This window comes from Marmota flaviventris, chromosome 7 (assembly GCF_047511675.1).
Source record: "Marmota flaviventris isolate mMarFla1 chromosome 7, mMarFla1.hap1, whole genome shotgun sequence".
Lineage (NCBI taxonomy): Eukaryota > Metazoa > Chordata > Mammalia > Rodentia > Sciuridae > Marmota > Marmota flaviventris.
Genome location: NC_092504.1, coordinates 42723355 through 42740427, shown reverse-complemented (window position 1 = coordinate 42740427; position 17073 = coordinate 42723355). Strand labels below are relative to the sequence as shown.

At 37.0% G+C, this 17073-nt stretch overlaps 1 pseudogene; it reads left to right on the top strand.

Moving 5' to 3' along the window:
* The first annotated feature begins 15360 nt into the window (after window positions 1-15360).
* LOC114096817 (heterogeneous nuclear ribonucleoprotein A1-like) lies at window positions 15361-16322 on the top strand (annotated as a pseudogene).
* The last annotated feature ends 751 nt before the right edge of the window (window positions 16323-17073 follow it).

The window sequence follows — 17073 nt, the reverse complement described above, 5'->3', positions numbered from 1 at the left end:
ATAGCCATGAGCCACCATACCTGGCTCTACAGATGAGCTTCTGATCTGTATGTTTTGAAACTGTTTGTCTCCACATTCATAACACAATACAGCCAGCTGAGTCTCAGCATGGCCATTTGGACTATTCATGAGAGAAATTTTATCTTGGGAGGGGGGCAGCAGTAACCTCATTATGTAGAAAAGTGATGGACAACTGTACCAGTATGTTCCATTGAATCCAAGCTAGATGTGGGTCCAACTCAGCTTCCCCTAAGTTGGTTCTCAAAATATCTCTGACTACTCCAGCACCATCCAACAAGATGAAAAATGTGGTGGAGGGAAAGTGGTAGAAAGAGAAAGCTAAGTTAAACAATTATGGTTAATATGCTTTACGTTGGCAAATTTTACAAAAATATAAGCCCATGTGAATGTGCTTCTAGAGCTCCTCTTAGGTCTTGTAAGAGGATTGTGCCAGTGAGGGGTTCTAGATCTTAAGATTCATTATTTCATGGTAATTACTTAAGATTAGAAATGTAAATAGAAACATGGTATGTTCATTGTTCAATGACTCCTCCCTGGGAGAGATATTAAATAATACTGAAACTTTGGAGTATTAGGTGCTGATGTGTATACACATTCTCTATATATCAAAGAAAACATGTAATTCTTTAGGACCAGGCACATATTATGTAGACAAAAATGTTTTAAAAAATGTATATATGTGTGAGTAACTATTTTAAATAAGAGAAGATTGAGACTTTTATGAAGAACTGACATACAAATAACTTCTTCCTAACACTCATTAAACCTCACCATTAAAAATGTTGAGTGCCAGGGACTGGAGATGTAGCTCAGAAATCTTAATATTTCAGTCATAATATGGGTTGTATCTTTTTATTTCATTTAATGACTCACATTCACTCAGGTGAACAGTATTTCAATTAAAGTTTTGTGGTACAAATATTAAATAATTCTACTACATTTTACATTGAGTATTTTTAGGAAAAAAGTTATCAGAAATTATTTTAGCAAAAAATAGCAAAAATTTTCAGATAATTATTTGCTCTGATCTGGAAAATATTTTTGGTGCCCACATTTACATATTTTGACAGTCACATGAATTTAATATAAAGAAAGCATAGTCTTGAGAAAAAAAAGATAAAATAGTTGTTTTGGAGGAAATTATTTACTTCATGACATAATTCAAATGCATAAAATGAAAAATATTTTCAGAAAAATTATAATAATTTTATAAAAATATTAAAACATGATTATCACTATAAATGGTTGGAGACTATGCTTAGTAATGTTATCAAGTGTATCTAATATTCTAAGTTTGATCATTCATGTTCATTGTGATGGAATAGGTCAAGACAAAAATTTGGGATTCTGAGGAATGATCTCTTGGATAGTCAAATTGAGTTAGCTGGCATTTTTAAGTTGATAAAAATTATGCATCTGATTTGCACATTCTAAATGTATGATAATGTTTACATGTGACTCATCTTATTTTGTTTAATTAAATAAAGTTATTTATGCAAAGCACTAAGAACATTGCCTGGCACAAAGAAAACCATTAGTGTATTAGTGCAACCTCCTACCTCCTAATCAAATTTAACAAAGATATTAGATACATACTATTGTTCTCAATGTTATGCTAAACTTTTTAATTAAGAAAACATATCTTTTTGTTTGACTTTTAAAGATATAAGTTGAGTTTATGATTTAAAAGAAAGCCTGGAGAGTAACGTTCAATCTAACAAATATGCATTCAAGTTTCAAGCTATGATCAGCAGAAATAAAAATAATCTTAAAATATTATAATTTTGTCTCTTGCTTTGGGGAATCTACAGCTTTGCTGCTGTGATTTGAGAATAAAACTATATGTAAATAAGTACTTTGTTGCTTTATATAAGTGATTAGTAGGTGGCCACTTACAGTAGTACAGTTAAGTGACCTGCAGTGGTCAGATATGATGGGAACTAAAATCTTAATGATCGCAAAGGATTTGGATAGGCAGTAAAGAAAGAGAGGTCTTCCTGAGAGAGCCAATATTTACTCATTCATAAGGAGAGTAGTTTAAATTAAAGTTTAACTCGACCTTTTTGAAAACTTGTCTCAGAATGATATAGATTAGACAGGTAAGTCATCTCCCAGGGTTAGAAAACTGAATGGTAACTGTTTTAGTCAGCTTTTTCATTGCTGCAACTAGAAGACCCTATCAGAACAATTGTAGAGGAGGAAACATTTATCTTGGGGCTCACAGTTTCAGAGGTCTCAGTCCATAGGCAGCTGGCTCCATTCCTCTGGGCTCAAGGTAAGGCAGGATATCAATGGTAGAGGAATGTGGTGGAGGGAAGCAGTTCATATGATCATCAGTAAGCAGAGAGACTCCACTCTCCAGAAACAAAATACATACCCCAAAGGTACACATCCAGGGACCCACCTCCTCCAGCCACACCCTACCCCCCTTCAGTTACCACTCAGGGGATTAATTCGGTGATTGGGTTAAGACTCTCATAACCCAATCACTTCTCCTCTAAACCTTTATTGTCTCACACATGAACTTTTGGGGGACATCTCACATCCAAACCATAACAGAAACCCAAGATTGAATGCCAAATGTCAGGAGGGACTTGGGTTAGAAACAAGCTGGATGAGATAGTTGAGGATCAACACCAGTCCATATAGGATGAATGAATCTTATGTTCAGAAACCTTTACCTTGTAACTCTATTTTCCCTTTCACATTTTCTAAATCTCTCTTTTAAAACTGTTTGCTCATCTCAGACATTCTAGAGAGAGACAAGGACAAGAATATTTCTTTATCTATGTGTGGACCTCCATACTTTGGGGACTTGAATGGGAGTGATAGAAATCAAGAACCCAGAGGGAGCCACAGTCAAGAAGGCAGAATGAGAGATGGGCAGAGCTTGGGGGTGGGCTTCCTATGTTTAATTTGAGTGACTATCTATTCCCTTTCTTGTTCCCCACTGAGCAGAGTGGTAAGAGTGAGAACAAAGGGGCCTTGAGTGAGACATAGAAGAAGGTCCAAGTTCTGACCCTATTGCTTATGCAACCTTGGAATAATCCCACAAGCCCAGCTCCACCTGACAGCTGCCTCAGCTGGTATCATCCCCTCCCTGCTCAGGATGCTCAGGCCAGCCTCCTTCCGGCCTCCTGACTGACAGCTGTACTTGCTGTTGGCTCTGCTCAGATGCTCCTCCCCCCACAGTGCTTGGCACTGGCAGACCCTTTCTCATTGTTCCCATCTCAGGTTCCTATGCTATTTCTTCCACCGGGACTTTCCATTCACATGACCTCTTCTTACCTAGGCTCTCCCATGTGTCTTGGTTCACTCTTTTGTGCTTGTCCTGCTTTCTGAAATCACCTTCTATATCTGTTTGCTTTCTTTCTTGTTGTCTGGCTTCCTGCCTCTAGGTTTTTGGCTCCAGAGGACCAGGTGCCTCATTTGCAGCTATTCTTCACACTAGCATCTGGCACCTGGTAGGCACTCAATAAATATTTGTTGAATTAATTGACTGTGACATGAAAGAGAAATTCAGTTATATAGAGTGCATGAGTGCACAGGTCGACACATGTTGGTCTATGCCTTGATTTATTTCACAAAGGGTTTGTGATAGCCTACAAGAAGCACCTGGTCTTGAGTGTAGGAATCTTTTGTTTTCTCATTTTATTAATGCTTATGTCATTTTCATAGTGATTTACTTTTTCAACTGCAGTCAAGGGTATAGATTTCACTTTCTGGTCCCCAAAGACTACCCAAAATGACCACTTGTTTTCTTCCTGTCTGATATATATATATATATATATATATATATTTATATAAAATATTATATATATAAAATATTACTATAAATGCTAGTTATTTATCAAATCAGGCACTGTTTCAATTTATTTCTTGTACTGGTAGATACAATATAAAAATCTAAGAGTAAATAAAAACAAACTATGTACTTTACCAGCAAAAAAAAAATCAATGAGTTTTCTTCAACTTTGAGAGTCAACATTTCCATGACGTGAAATTTTAGTTAGTAAATTTACATCACTGTCATTATTCATAACCAGTGGAGATAGGCATAAAGAAGTCAGATTTTAAAAATTTAAATGAAATAATTATAAGGAAGATTGCCAGCTTTCCAATTGCCTGCTATCATCCTGCAAGAAGTTCTTTTGCCATTCAAAATTAAAAAATGTGTATCTAATTGGTTTGTTTTTTCCTGGTGCATTGGAAGAATAGCAATCCGTCATTACTGTGGAGTCTAGGGAAACCCCACTAGTGTGGTTTTCAGTAAGTTGCTTATATTTTTATTTATTTTGTTTCCTTGTCTGTGAATTTAGAGACTTAGATCCTCAATCAGGCATCAACTTCTAGCTCTGAAATTCCAGGATCCCTTGACATTTCTGCCTTCTTTTCTCCGTCTCCTTTAGTTATGTTTCAGAGAATTCCAATAGCTAATTAAAATAACCCTTTTTGAGTTTAGGACAATCAGAGAGCAAGTTTCCCACAGAAGAGACCACGGGCAATACTCTTGCCTACTGGGAACCTGCCAGTGCATGTCACAGTCACAACCATCTCAGACACAAGTCTGACCTGTGGATCACGGTCCGCTTGTTGGAGATCTTGTTCCAAAGATAAACACAGCATGATATGAGCCTTACCTGTTGAAGTTAAAGAGTCTTTCAATTAGAACAGACCATTTTCAACCCTATCTCAACATTCAAGCAGCATGTATGAGAGGTTGTTTTTATTATGTTGTCTAAGATGCAGTTTATCTCAAAGAATAGTTTATGAAACTCAAGGACTGGAATCTCTCCCCATGTATGGCTCAAATGCAGATTCCTTGGCTTCACCACCCACTGAATCAGAATCTGGTGGGAGGAGATGGTGCCTGGGATCTACAATTTTCATACATTCCCCAGATGATTCTTATTCTTACTCAGGTTTGGAAAATACCATCCTAACGAATTGGAAGTAATTTCTCTCTAACGTGTGTGTGTGTGTGTGTGTGTGTGTGTGTGTGCGCGCGCGCATATACAGGTTGCAGCAGGTGTCAAAAGTTCTCTCCTTTTTTAAGGCTGAAGAATATTCCACTGTGTGTGTGTAGACATTTTGCTTATTCCTTTATCCATCCGTAGAACCTTGAATCGTTTCCAGCTTTGGGCTGTTGTGATAATGCTGCTATGGATGTACAAATATCTGCTCATGTTTTGAATTTCACTTCTTTTGGATATATGTCCCAAAGAGGAATTGCTATATCATACAGTGATTCTTGTTTTTAATTTTTGAGGTACTGTCCTACTGTTTTTCATTCTGGCTGAACTTTATACCCCTACCAACAGTGCACAGATGTTCCAGTTTCTCCATATTCTCAACAACCTGTTATTTTTAAAGATCATTAATGTTTTGATTTGTTTGTTTCAGGGATCTTCACCAGCAACATGTTTTGTTGAGATAAGAGTTCTGGAACAAGGTGGAATTTTTGTGAGTTTCCTTTAGTTTATTACTATAATTTAATTCTGATTAAAGAAAAAATATTTTACTTCATAGATCTCTTTATTTAAATAAATGCATAGAGTACAATAGCATTTATGGTTTTCAGTTACACATGGGCTATAATATAGCAAATCCTGACTTATATCATGCTACGAATAAAAGCAAACACGTAATGGTGTAGATAGTAATCTGCAGTTTACTATGCATCACATTTTGCCTCTCTTGATCTCCACAGCTTCTCCACATAGCTTCTCCACGCTACAGCCAGTTGTTTTTAAGAATTTGACATTTGACGTTTCTGCCTTCTTTTCTCCATCTCCTTTAGTTAAGTTTCAGAGAATGCCTGAACTCAAATATAAATCTGATTATTTCACTTATGGGATTTGAATGACTTCCCAGTGCCCCAAAATAAAGTTTAACGTCCTCTGCATGACATACCATCCCCTCCAGCCTGCCTCCACTTGTGGCTTTCCCCTATCTCATGTTTCAACCAAATCAAGCTACATGTCGCTGACCACAACACCAATACGTTTTTTACTCTGGCTAGAACACCCTTTCCAACATCACCCAGAGTGACGTTACCAAGACTCAACTGAAGCATCACCTTTTTCATGATACCTGTCCCACCTCTTTCCTACAGTGTGAGGGAGATGTCTTTTCACTCTATCTCCCACCAAGTGGAAATGACCTCTCCTTTCTGCTCACTGTGATCAGGACAGTTTCTTTTTATAGTACCCACCATGTTTTACTGCATTGTTTTATGTGCCTGTCTGTCTCTCTTTCTAGACTATGGGCTCCTCAAGGACAGAGTCTGAATCTAGTTTAACTGATATGTCCCAAGGGATTGGCCCTTATTAGATACTCAATAAATGCATTTAGAAGGAATAATGAAAGATGGATGAGTAAATGCATGTGGGGGGGGCAGGTAAGAGATGACTGAATTGGATAGGATAGGTATTAATATTCCTATAAGACTAAAAGTGATTATATGAGCTTCCCAAGGTCATGCCACAGTAATTTGGGGCTGAAACTCAAACCCAGATCTTCTAATGGAAGCCTTTTCCTTTCTACAGTATTTCCCTATAAATTTCAAAGGCTTGAGTTGGGAGCATAGCTCAATGGTAGAGCACCTGTCTAGTGTGTGTGAGGCCCTGGGTTCAATCTCCAGCAATGCAAATAATAATAACACTAATAACAATAACAATAATAAATTTTAAATGTCAACAATTAAAACACTGCATAAGAGGACAGTAATATGATTTGTTAAATTATTGAGTCTTTTAAAATAGATAGATATAATCTAATCTGATTCTTTCAACACACTTAATTGGATTTCTGTTTCCTTATGCTCCCACATTGTCTCGTTTATGAAAGATTTTATTAAGATTCAGTCAGGGCTCCCTGTGGTTTTGTTAATAAAATATTGATATTAATATCATCCATATTCAAGCTGTCACAAGAATTTGCAAATTCTCCCTTCACAGTGTATTTTGTAATGCTTTCTCTCCTCCATTCTCCCTATTACCATCCCAGTGGTAGTGAAAGTACCAGGACATTGGATCCAGAGATACTGGCCTACATAGCCTTCTTGCAATGGTCACTCCCTAGTTATGTGACCATATCCAAGTCATCTCACCTGTATAAACTTCAATGACCTCAACTAAAAAATAAGAATAATTATATCCACTTCACAGAAATTCTGTGAGTATTGAGACAACGTGTCCCCCAGTGATTGGGCACATATTCAGCATGCAAAATATGTGAATTTCTTCATTATGTGACTTTGATTGATTAAAATTAGCTCTTTGCAATTAGACATTAGCTCTTTGCAATTTTTTTTGTTTGTTTTGTTTTGTTTTTCTTTTGGTACCAGAGATTGAATTCATGGGCACTCAAACACTGAGTCACATCCTCAGCCCTATTTTGTAGTTTATTTAGAGACAGAGTGTCACTGAGTTGCTTTAGTGCCTTGCAGTTGCTGAGGCTGACTCTGAACTCGCAATTCTCCTGTCTCAGCCTCCTAAGCCCCTGGGATTACAGGTGTGAGCCACCTTGCTGGACTTGAAGATCAAGTCTTGTCTTCCAAAGCAGACTGGGTTTTCTTGAAGGCAAGATCACTTTTTATTCATCTTTCCCATAGTCTCACACATTCTACATAATTATTTCTTGATTGCTAGCCATTCTTCTCAGACATGTATATTTATAAAATACTCTTCAGTAACTTATATAGGTTATCATTAACTATAAACCTCAAATAAAGCAAGGCCTTTTTCTAGCTCTTCAAGTGGTCGCCACAGTCATGAGATGACTGATTATGGCCTTTGCATGTTTTCACGGGGCTATGTCTCTATGGAAGAGGCGCAGACAGAGGATAAGAATAAAGCTTATTTGGCTTCACATTATCTGGCTTTTAGACTGACTCCATTCTTGATGAGCTCTGGAGGAATGAGACTTAAGATTAGATTATAGTCCTCTCGCAGCCTGCTATTAGAATCTAATATATACTGTACTTACTTTTCAGTTTGCATACATTTGATTGAAACCACGATTTTAAAGTGGATATTTACATGTACTCTCATGGTCTAGATAACTATCAGTTTTAGGGGGAGGCTGTCTGTGATGCTTTACACAAAAGGAGGAGTCTCCTGTTCAAGTAACCAATAAAGGAAAAACTACAGTAAGGGTTTTATGTATGCTTTCTTAGTTGATCCTTATAATGAGTCCATAAATTAATGATTATCTCCATTTTTTAAAATTTAAAAACAATGAAAACAAAATTGGTCTCCATAAAGTTAAGGATTGGTCCAGTATCTTACCTTACAGAACCAGGAATTGATTCCCAAATTCCTGCTCTTATAACAATATTAGTATTCTGCAACCAAAAGTCAAAAGACAAGAAGATGGAAACAAATAAGCTGAAATGATGCACATGAATTAAAATAATAACAAATTCCATCATAGGCACGGGTAATATAATGCTTCACAAAAAGTTCATATTTAGTTGTGGAAGATGGCAGAGGATAGATTCCCTGACCTTTCTTCCATAGCCCAGAAAGGAAACAGAGAAAGAACAGATGATGAGAGAGGTGGCTGATAGAGTAAATAATCCAAGACTCAATATTGGACAGTTTGAGACTTGGAGGGACTTAAGTTTGGTTACTGGAGCAGAAAATAAGGTCAGAAATCCTTAACCCTGAACCCAGACCAGGGTAGTACTGGGAGGGAGGAGTAACAGAGAGAGAGAGAAAGAGGGAGAGCAAAAGCCCATAAGCTTACTTCCTTATCAACAGCTGGAAAGAAAAACAGACCAAGTTGAAATGCTATGGGAACAGCAAAGACAGTAAAAGAGACCAGGCAGTTAAACTCAAATTGTGGACTGAAAGCTGAACAGAACATGGTGGCCATTTTGTAGACTCCATACCTAGCCAGCCTCCCTAGAAGAAATAAAATCAATGCAGCTTCTCTCCATCTTCACATAGCAACAGATAAAACCGGGGGGGGGCGGGGGGGGGCGGGTATGCCTCTGAAATGGGATGTCTCAATAATCCATCTAGAAGGATTTGTAGAGGGATTGCTGCTGGCTGAAATTCACCACAGATATGGAATATTGTGGGTGGAGCAAACCCAAGAGCTACTCACTCCTGGGGAGCACTATCCCTAACCCAGTGCTCCATAAAAATTCTGTGGGAGATCAGGCAAAGATGGGAGTAAACGCCCAGGATTTACTACTGTGGTCAGTAAGAACTCAGACATAGGCAGACCACCTGACTCTCTTTTCCAGCCACAGGGAGGATGGTAGCCCCGTGATCTATATCAGCCTGGGCTGAGGCTTCTGTGCCTCAGATGGCCCTCAGAGAGCTCGCAATCTCAAACCCCACAATTGCAGACAGCCACTGGGCTCTATACCACTTTAAAGAAAACCCTGTGGAGGGGAATGAGTGCACAACACCCCACAGCAGTCAGAGTGAAAGTCCTGAGCCCTGCATCCTGTACTCTTGCACCCAGTAGAAAGAGACAACAGACTCAACATAGCACCCTCCAACACAGCATGTACACTTGGTGCCTAAGCTGATGATCAGGAATCCGTTGGTGAGAAATTCGTAGCACCAAAGAAGTAGCTCCTATTCCCCAGCACCTCTAGGAGGATCCAAAACTGCATAGTAATGGGCATCTTCTAAAGGTCCCCAATCCAAGAAGATTCAATAAGTTTTCTCCACGTTGGCCTGGATTATCAAAAATAGCCCTAATGTCAATTTTGATCATAAGTATATTATTCTTCATTTTGATTTGGTAGTTGTTCCCTAGTATTAAATATTGTGCCTTCAGTCCATCTGTTTGTATTTCTTCCAATGTTTTAAAGCATTAATTGGAATCATCCCCTTTTTGTTTTTCTGTATCAGGTTGACACTTGCTTCTCTTAGTCCCTTTTTCCCTTTCTTACATTACCTGCTGCTGCCTCAAATTCACCCCTCCCATCCAGCTTTTCCTTCTTTTTTCTTGGCTTGTATTATTCTTTCCTGTCTTCTCTTTATTTATTTTTCTTTTGCTCATTTTTACTCTCCTCTCCTTTTCTGCCCCTATATAGTGTAATAGTAATATTACTAATTTCTCAACCTATTCCAGGACATTACTATAATTTTATACCTGGATTAAAGGAACTGTGGAGAATATTATCAACAAGTTTTTGTTTTTCCTAAGGTTGATCAATACATGGCTTTGCTCTGAAGTGTCTGTAGTAAATAGGGTTTAATGTCTTCTCTTAAAGTGGTGCTGATACTGGGAAAAGCAGAAGACACGTGTTGAGTGAAAGTATCAATACCTGGATGTTTGCCCAGCCTGGAGTGCTTAAGAGAGAGAAGCTCACTAAACGGTCCTTTGCATAAAAGTAGAAGTGATAATCATCCCAATAGATGGGTAGATATACAAGCAGTATGAAAAAGCAAAGGAATAAACCACCCCAAACAACCCACAACATTGACACCACAGTGGAGGAAATGTCAGAGTAAGAATTTAAAAAGTTCACAGTTAAAACATTCAGTAATCTAAAAGAAGATGTAAGGAATAAATTTAGTAAACATAGGAAAAGGAAGACTATTTCAATGAAGAGATAGAGATTCTGAAAAAGAATCAAACAGAAATCCTGGAAGTGAAAGACTTAATAAATCAAATTTAAAATTCAATGGAAAGCATCAACAGTAGATTAGATCACTTTAAGGTAGATTTTCAGGCCTTGGAGACAAATTATATAATCTTAAAAATAAAAGTTGACAATATAGAAAAGAAGTTTAGAGACCATCATTAGAATATTCAAGAAATCTGGGATAACATAAAGAGACCAAATCTAAGAATCATTGGAATAACTGAAGAACTCCAAAATACAAACTAAAGTAATGCAGAACCTTATCAATGAAATAATATCTTAAAATTTTTCAAATTCTGGGAATAAGATGGAAATCCAAATATAAGACGCATATAGAAAACCAAATAGGTAAGATCCAAAGAGATCCTCTCCAAGACACATTATAATTAAAATGCCTAATATAAAGAATAAGGACAGGATTTTAAAAACTGCAAGAAAACAATGGTAAGTTACATTTAGAGGTAAGCCAATTCAGATTTCAACTGATTTCTCAACCCAAACCCTGAAAACAGGGAAGGTTTAGAATAATATATACCAACTCCTGAAAGAAAACAGGTGCCAACCAAGATTGCTTTATCCAAGCAAAATTATCCTTCAGAACTGAAAGTGAAATAAAAACCTTCGATTATGAGCAGAAATTAAAAGAATTCATAATTACTAAGTCTACACTACAAGCCATATTCAATGAAATATTTCATCCAGAAGAAATGAAAAATAATAATGAAAACCAGCACAGAGATACAGCACACTAGAAGAACAGTTAACTAAAGGAGAATCAAGTTTGAATTAAGCATTAGAAATAAGTAAAAATGGTAGAAAATAAAAATCAACTCTATAATAACATTGAATGTAAATAATGGTCTATAGTCTCTAATCAAAAGATATAGATTGGTAGATTGGATTAAAAAATAAAACCTAACTATTTGTTAAAAAATAAAACCTAACTATTTGTTAGTTATAAGAAACTCACCTTATAGGCAAAGACATCCACACGCTGCAGGTGAAAGGATGGAAAAAGATATATCATGCACCATTTACATGAGAGTAGCTACACCTGCTTGCTTTCAGTTAATGGAAACTGAAAGCAAGCAGATGTAGCTTCTCTCATATCAGATCAAGTAGACTTCAAGTCAAAGTTAATCAGAAGAGACAAAGAAGGTCACTTCATACTGGTGAAGAGAATCATCTAATAAAAAGATATTGTAAATATTTGCCTCACACAACAGTGCAACTATGTACATAAAACAAACCCTACTTATTATAAAGAACTAAATAGACCACAATAGATAATACTGGGTGATTTCCATGCACCTCTCTCAACATTAGGTAGGTCATCTATACATAAATTAAGTAAAGAAGCTTCAGAAAAAATACTACTAATCAAATGGACCTAATAGACATCTATTGAATATTTCATTCATTCAACAACACTTTCTTTTCAGCAGCCCCTGGAACTTTCTACAAAATAGATTATGTTTTAGGGCATAAATCAAACCTTAGCAAATACAAAATATAGAGATAATTGCTTGCATCCTATTAGCTCATAATGGAATGAAATTCGAAATCAATGATAAGATAAAAAACAATTTTAACAACTCAAGATTAAATATTACACTTTTGAATGAGAAATGGGTCACAGAAGAAATCAGGAGAGAAATTTAAAAAATCTTAGAAGCAAATGAGAATAGAGATAAAACATATCAAAATCTCTGAGAAAGTATGAAGGCAGTTCTAAGAGAAAGGTTTATAGCATTGAGCTCCTATATTAAATAGATAAAAAGATACCAAATAAATAGTCTAATATAAACCTCAAGACCCTACAAAAAGAATAAAAAATTCCAAAATTAATAGAACAATGGAAATAATTAAGATCTCAATAATTATTATTGAGAATAATAATAATAAAAAGGATCAATGAAACAGTTAGTTCATTTAAAAGATAAACAAGATTGATAAACCATTAGCCAAACTAACCAAAAGAAAGAAACCCAAATCAACAAAATTAGAGATGAAATAGGAAATGTCACCATAGACACTTCTGAAATACAGTGGATCATTAGAAACTATTTTGAAAAATTTTATTTCAATAAGCTATAACGTGTTGAAGATATTGAAAAATTTCTAGATACATATGACTTACCCAATCGAACCAGCATGGTACAGAAAACTTAAACATACTAATATTAAGCAATGAAATTTAATCAGTAATTAAAAGTCTTCTAACAAAGAGAAGCCCAGGACAGATGAATTTTCAGTCAAGCTCTATCAGACCTTTAAAAAAGAACTAATGTCAATCCTCAGATGATTTCATGAAATAGAAAAGGAAGGAACACTGCCAAATTTATTTTATGAAGCCAGTACTATGATATCAAAACCAAAGACACATCAAGGAAAGAAAACTTCAGACTAACATCCCTGATGAACATAGATACAATTTTCTTAATAGAACATCTAAAAACCACATTAAAAAACACAGTAAGGGAGCTGGGGGTTGTGGCTCAGTGGTAGAGCACTTGCCAGGCACATGTGAGAAACTGGGTTTGATCCTCAGCACCATATAAGAATAAATAAACAAAATAAAGGTATTGTGTCCATCTACAACCAAAACATACACACACACACACACACACATTAAGAAGATAGTACGCCATGATCCAGTGGGCTTCATTTCAGGGATGCAAGGTTGGTTTTTATACACAAATCTATAAATGCAATTCAAGTCATAAATAAAGTTAAGGACACAAATCATATAACTATCTCAATATTTGCAAAATAAGCATCTGACAAAGTCCAGCCACCATTCATGTTTAAATCTCTAGAGAAACTAGGGATAGAAGGAACTTACCTCAACATTGTAAAAGCAGTATATGACAAATACAAGGCCAACATCATACTGGACAGAGAAAAATGGGGAACATTTCCTCTGAAATTAGGAACAAGACAAAGATGTCCACTCTTACCACTCCTATTCAACATAGTCCTTGTAACTCTAGCCAGAGCAATCAGTCAAATTATCTCTATTTGCTAATGACACACTCTTATATCTAGAACTGCACCCCCCCCACATACACACACAAAAAAAAAACTCCACCAGAAGACTTTATAGAGCTTATAAACAAATTTGGCAATGTAGCAGGATATAAGATCAACATACATAAATCAACTGCTTTCCTTTACTTCAATTGTGAATCTGCTGAGGAAAAAAAAAATCAGGAAAACTATCCCATTCACAATAACCCCCCAAATCAAAAACAACAGCAACAAAAGACTTGGGAATAAATCTAACCAAGGAGGTGAAAGACCTCCACAATGAAAACCACAGGATACCAATGAAAGAAATTGAAGAAGACCTCAGAAGATGGAAATAATTAATATTATCCAAGTGGTTGTACTACCAAAAGCATTATACAAATTTAATGCAATCCTCATCAAAATACCAATGCTATTCTTCACAGAACTAGGGTGGGGGGAGGCCTAAAATTCATTTGGAAGAATAAGAGGCCCGGATGAGACAAAGCAATCCCGAGCAAGAAGAGCAATGCTGCAGACATCACAGTATTGGACCACAAATTATACTACAGAGCTATCATAACAAAAACAGCAAGGCATTGGTACCAAAACAGACACAAAAACTAATGGAATAGAATAGAAGACATAGAAACAAATCCCCATAGATAGAGCCACCTGATACTTGACAAAGGTGCCAAAAACATACCCTAGCAAAAAGACACCTTTTTAACAAACGGTGCTGGGAGAACTGGAAATCCATATGCAGAAAAATAAAACTGGATCCCTACATCTCACCCTGCACAAAAGTCAACTCAAAGTGGATTAAAGACCAATGAATTAGATCAGAAACTCTGTAAATACTAGAAAAAAATGTAAGTTCAACACTCTAACATATTGCCACAGGCACCAACTTCCTTAACCAGACTCCTAAAGCACAAGAAAATAAAACCAAGAATCAATAAATGGGGCAGCATCAAATTAAAAGGCTTATGCACAGCAAAGGAAATAATATAAAGCATCTAGAGAGAACCTACAGAATTGGATATCTTAGCCACCTACTCCTCAGACAGGGGATTAATATACAAAAATATATGAAGAACTCAAAAACACCAAATAAAACAAATAACCAAATTAATAAATGGGCAAAAGAATTAAACAGACACTTCTCAGAAAGATGAAATATAAATGACCAACAAATATATGAAAAAAACATTCAACACCTCTAGCAATCAGAGAAATGCAAATCAAAACTACTCTGAGATTTCATCTCATTCCAGTTAGAATGGCAATTATTAAGAATACAAATAATAATAAATGTTGATGAGGATATAGGGAAAAGGGTATTCTCATGCATTGTTGGTGGGACTCCAAATTAGTACAATCCCTCTGAAAGCAGTCTGGAGAATCCTCAAAAAATTAGAATGGAAACTATATGACCCAGCTATCCTACTCATCAGCATATATCCAAAAGATATAAAATCAGCATACTGTAGAGATGCAGCCACATCAATGTTTATAGCAGCACAATTTCCAATAGCCAAGTTATGGAATCAACCCAGGGGCCCATCACAGATGAATGGATAAAGAAAATGTGGTATATATACACACAATGGAGTTTTACTTAGCCATAAAGAAGAATGAAATTATGACATTTGCTTTCTGCCCATGGACAACGCCGAGAAAGCATCGTTCAAGTCTCTATCCCTGCTGCCATCATGTCTAAATCAGAGTCCCCTAAAGAGCCCGAACAGCTGCGGAAGCTATTCATTGGAGGGCTGAGCTTTGAAACAACTGATGATAGTCTGAGAAGCCACTTTGAGCAATGGAGAACACTCACAGACTGTGTGGTAATGAGAGACCCAAACACCAAGCGTTCCAGAGGCTTTGGGTATGTCACTTATGCCACTGTGGAGGAAGTGGATGCAGCCATGAATGCAAGACCACACAAAGTGGATGGAAGAGTTGTGAAACCAAAGAGAGCTGTCTCAGGAGAAGATTCTCAAAGACCAGGGGCCCACTTAACTGTGAAAAAGATCTTTGTTGGTGGCATTAAAGAAGACACTGAAGAATATCACCTACAAGATTATTTTGAACAGTATGGGAAATTGAAGTTATTGAAATCATGACTGACCAAGGCAGTGGAAAGAAAAGGGGCTTTGCTTTTGTAACTTTTGATGACCCTGACTCTGTGGATAAGATTGTGATTCAGAAATACCATACTGTGAACGGCCACAACTGTGAAGGGAGGAAAGCCCTGTCAAAGCAAGAGATGGCTAGCGCCTCATCTAGCCAAAGAGGTCGAAGTGGTTCTGGAAACTTTGGTGGTGGTCGTGGAGGTGGTTTTGGTGGAAATGACAATTTTGGTCATGGAGGGAACTTCAGTGGTCGTGGTGGCTTTGGTGGCAGCCGTGGTGGTGTTGGATATGGTGGCAGCGGCGATGGCTGCAATGGATTTGGTAATGATGGAAGCAATTTTGGAGGTGGTGGAAGCTACAATGATTTTGGCAGTTACAACAATCAGTCATCAAATGTTGGACCCATGAAGAGTGGAAATTTTGGAGACAGACGCTCTGGATCTTCTGGTGGTGGGGACCAATACTTTGCCAAACCACGAAACCAAGGTGACCATGGCGCTTCCAACAGCAGCAGTAGCTATGGCAATGGCAGAAGGTTTTAATCCTGCCAGGAAACAAAGCCTAGCAGCAGAGGAGAGCCAGGAAGTGACAGGGAAGCTACAGGTTACAACAGATTTGTGAACTCAGCCCAGCGCTGTGGTGGCAGGGCCAAGCTGCTACAAAAAAGACATGGTTCAGACAATACTCCTGGGTATGGGCAAAAAGACTCGAGGACTGTATTTGTGACTAATTGTATAACAGGTTACTTTAGTTTCTGTTCTGTGGAAAGTATACAAAGGCTTTTAATGTAGACTTTTTTTTTTTTTTTTTGCACCCATGCTTTGATTGCTAAATGTAATAGTCTGATCATGACACTTTTTTTAAAAAAAAAAAGAAAGAAAGAAAGAAATTATGACATTTGCTAGTAATTGGATGGAACTGGAGAACATCATGCGAAGTGAAATAAGCCAGACTCAGGAAGTCAAGGGTCAAATGTTTTCTCTCAGATGTGGGAGCTAGACCAAGGAATGGGGAATGAGGAAAGAAACACCATGAAAATAGAAGAGTGATCAGTGGAGTAGAGGAAGGAGATTGAAGGAAAGGGATTAGGGATGGGAAAAGAGAAGAACAACAGAATGCAATTGACCAAATTAGGCTACGTACATATATGAATATGCCACAGTGAATTTCACCTCTATGTATATCTATAAAGCATTACTTTAAAACAACTATAAATAAACAGAAGGAACACCAGTAGAGGAAAGGGACCAGGGGGAGGGAGGAGGAGAGTGAAAGTGGAAGCACTGGAGACAG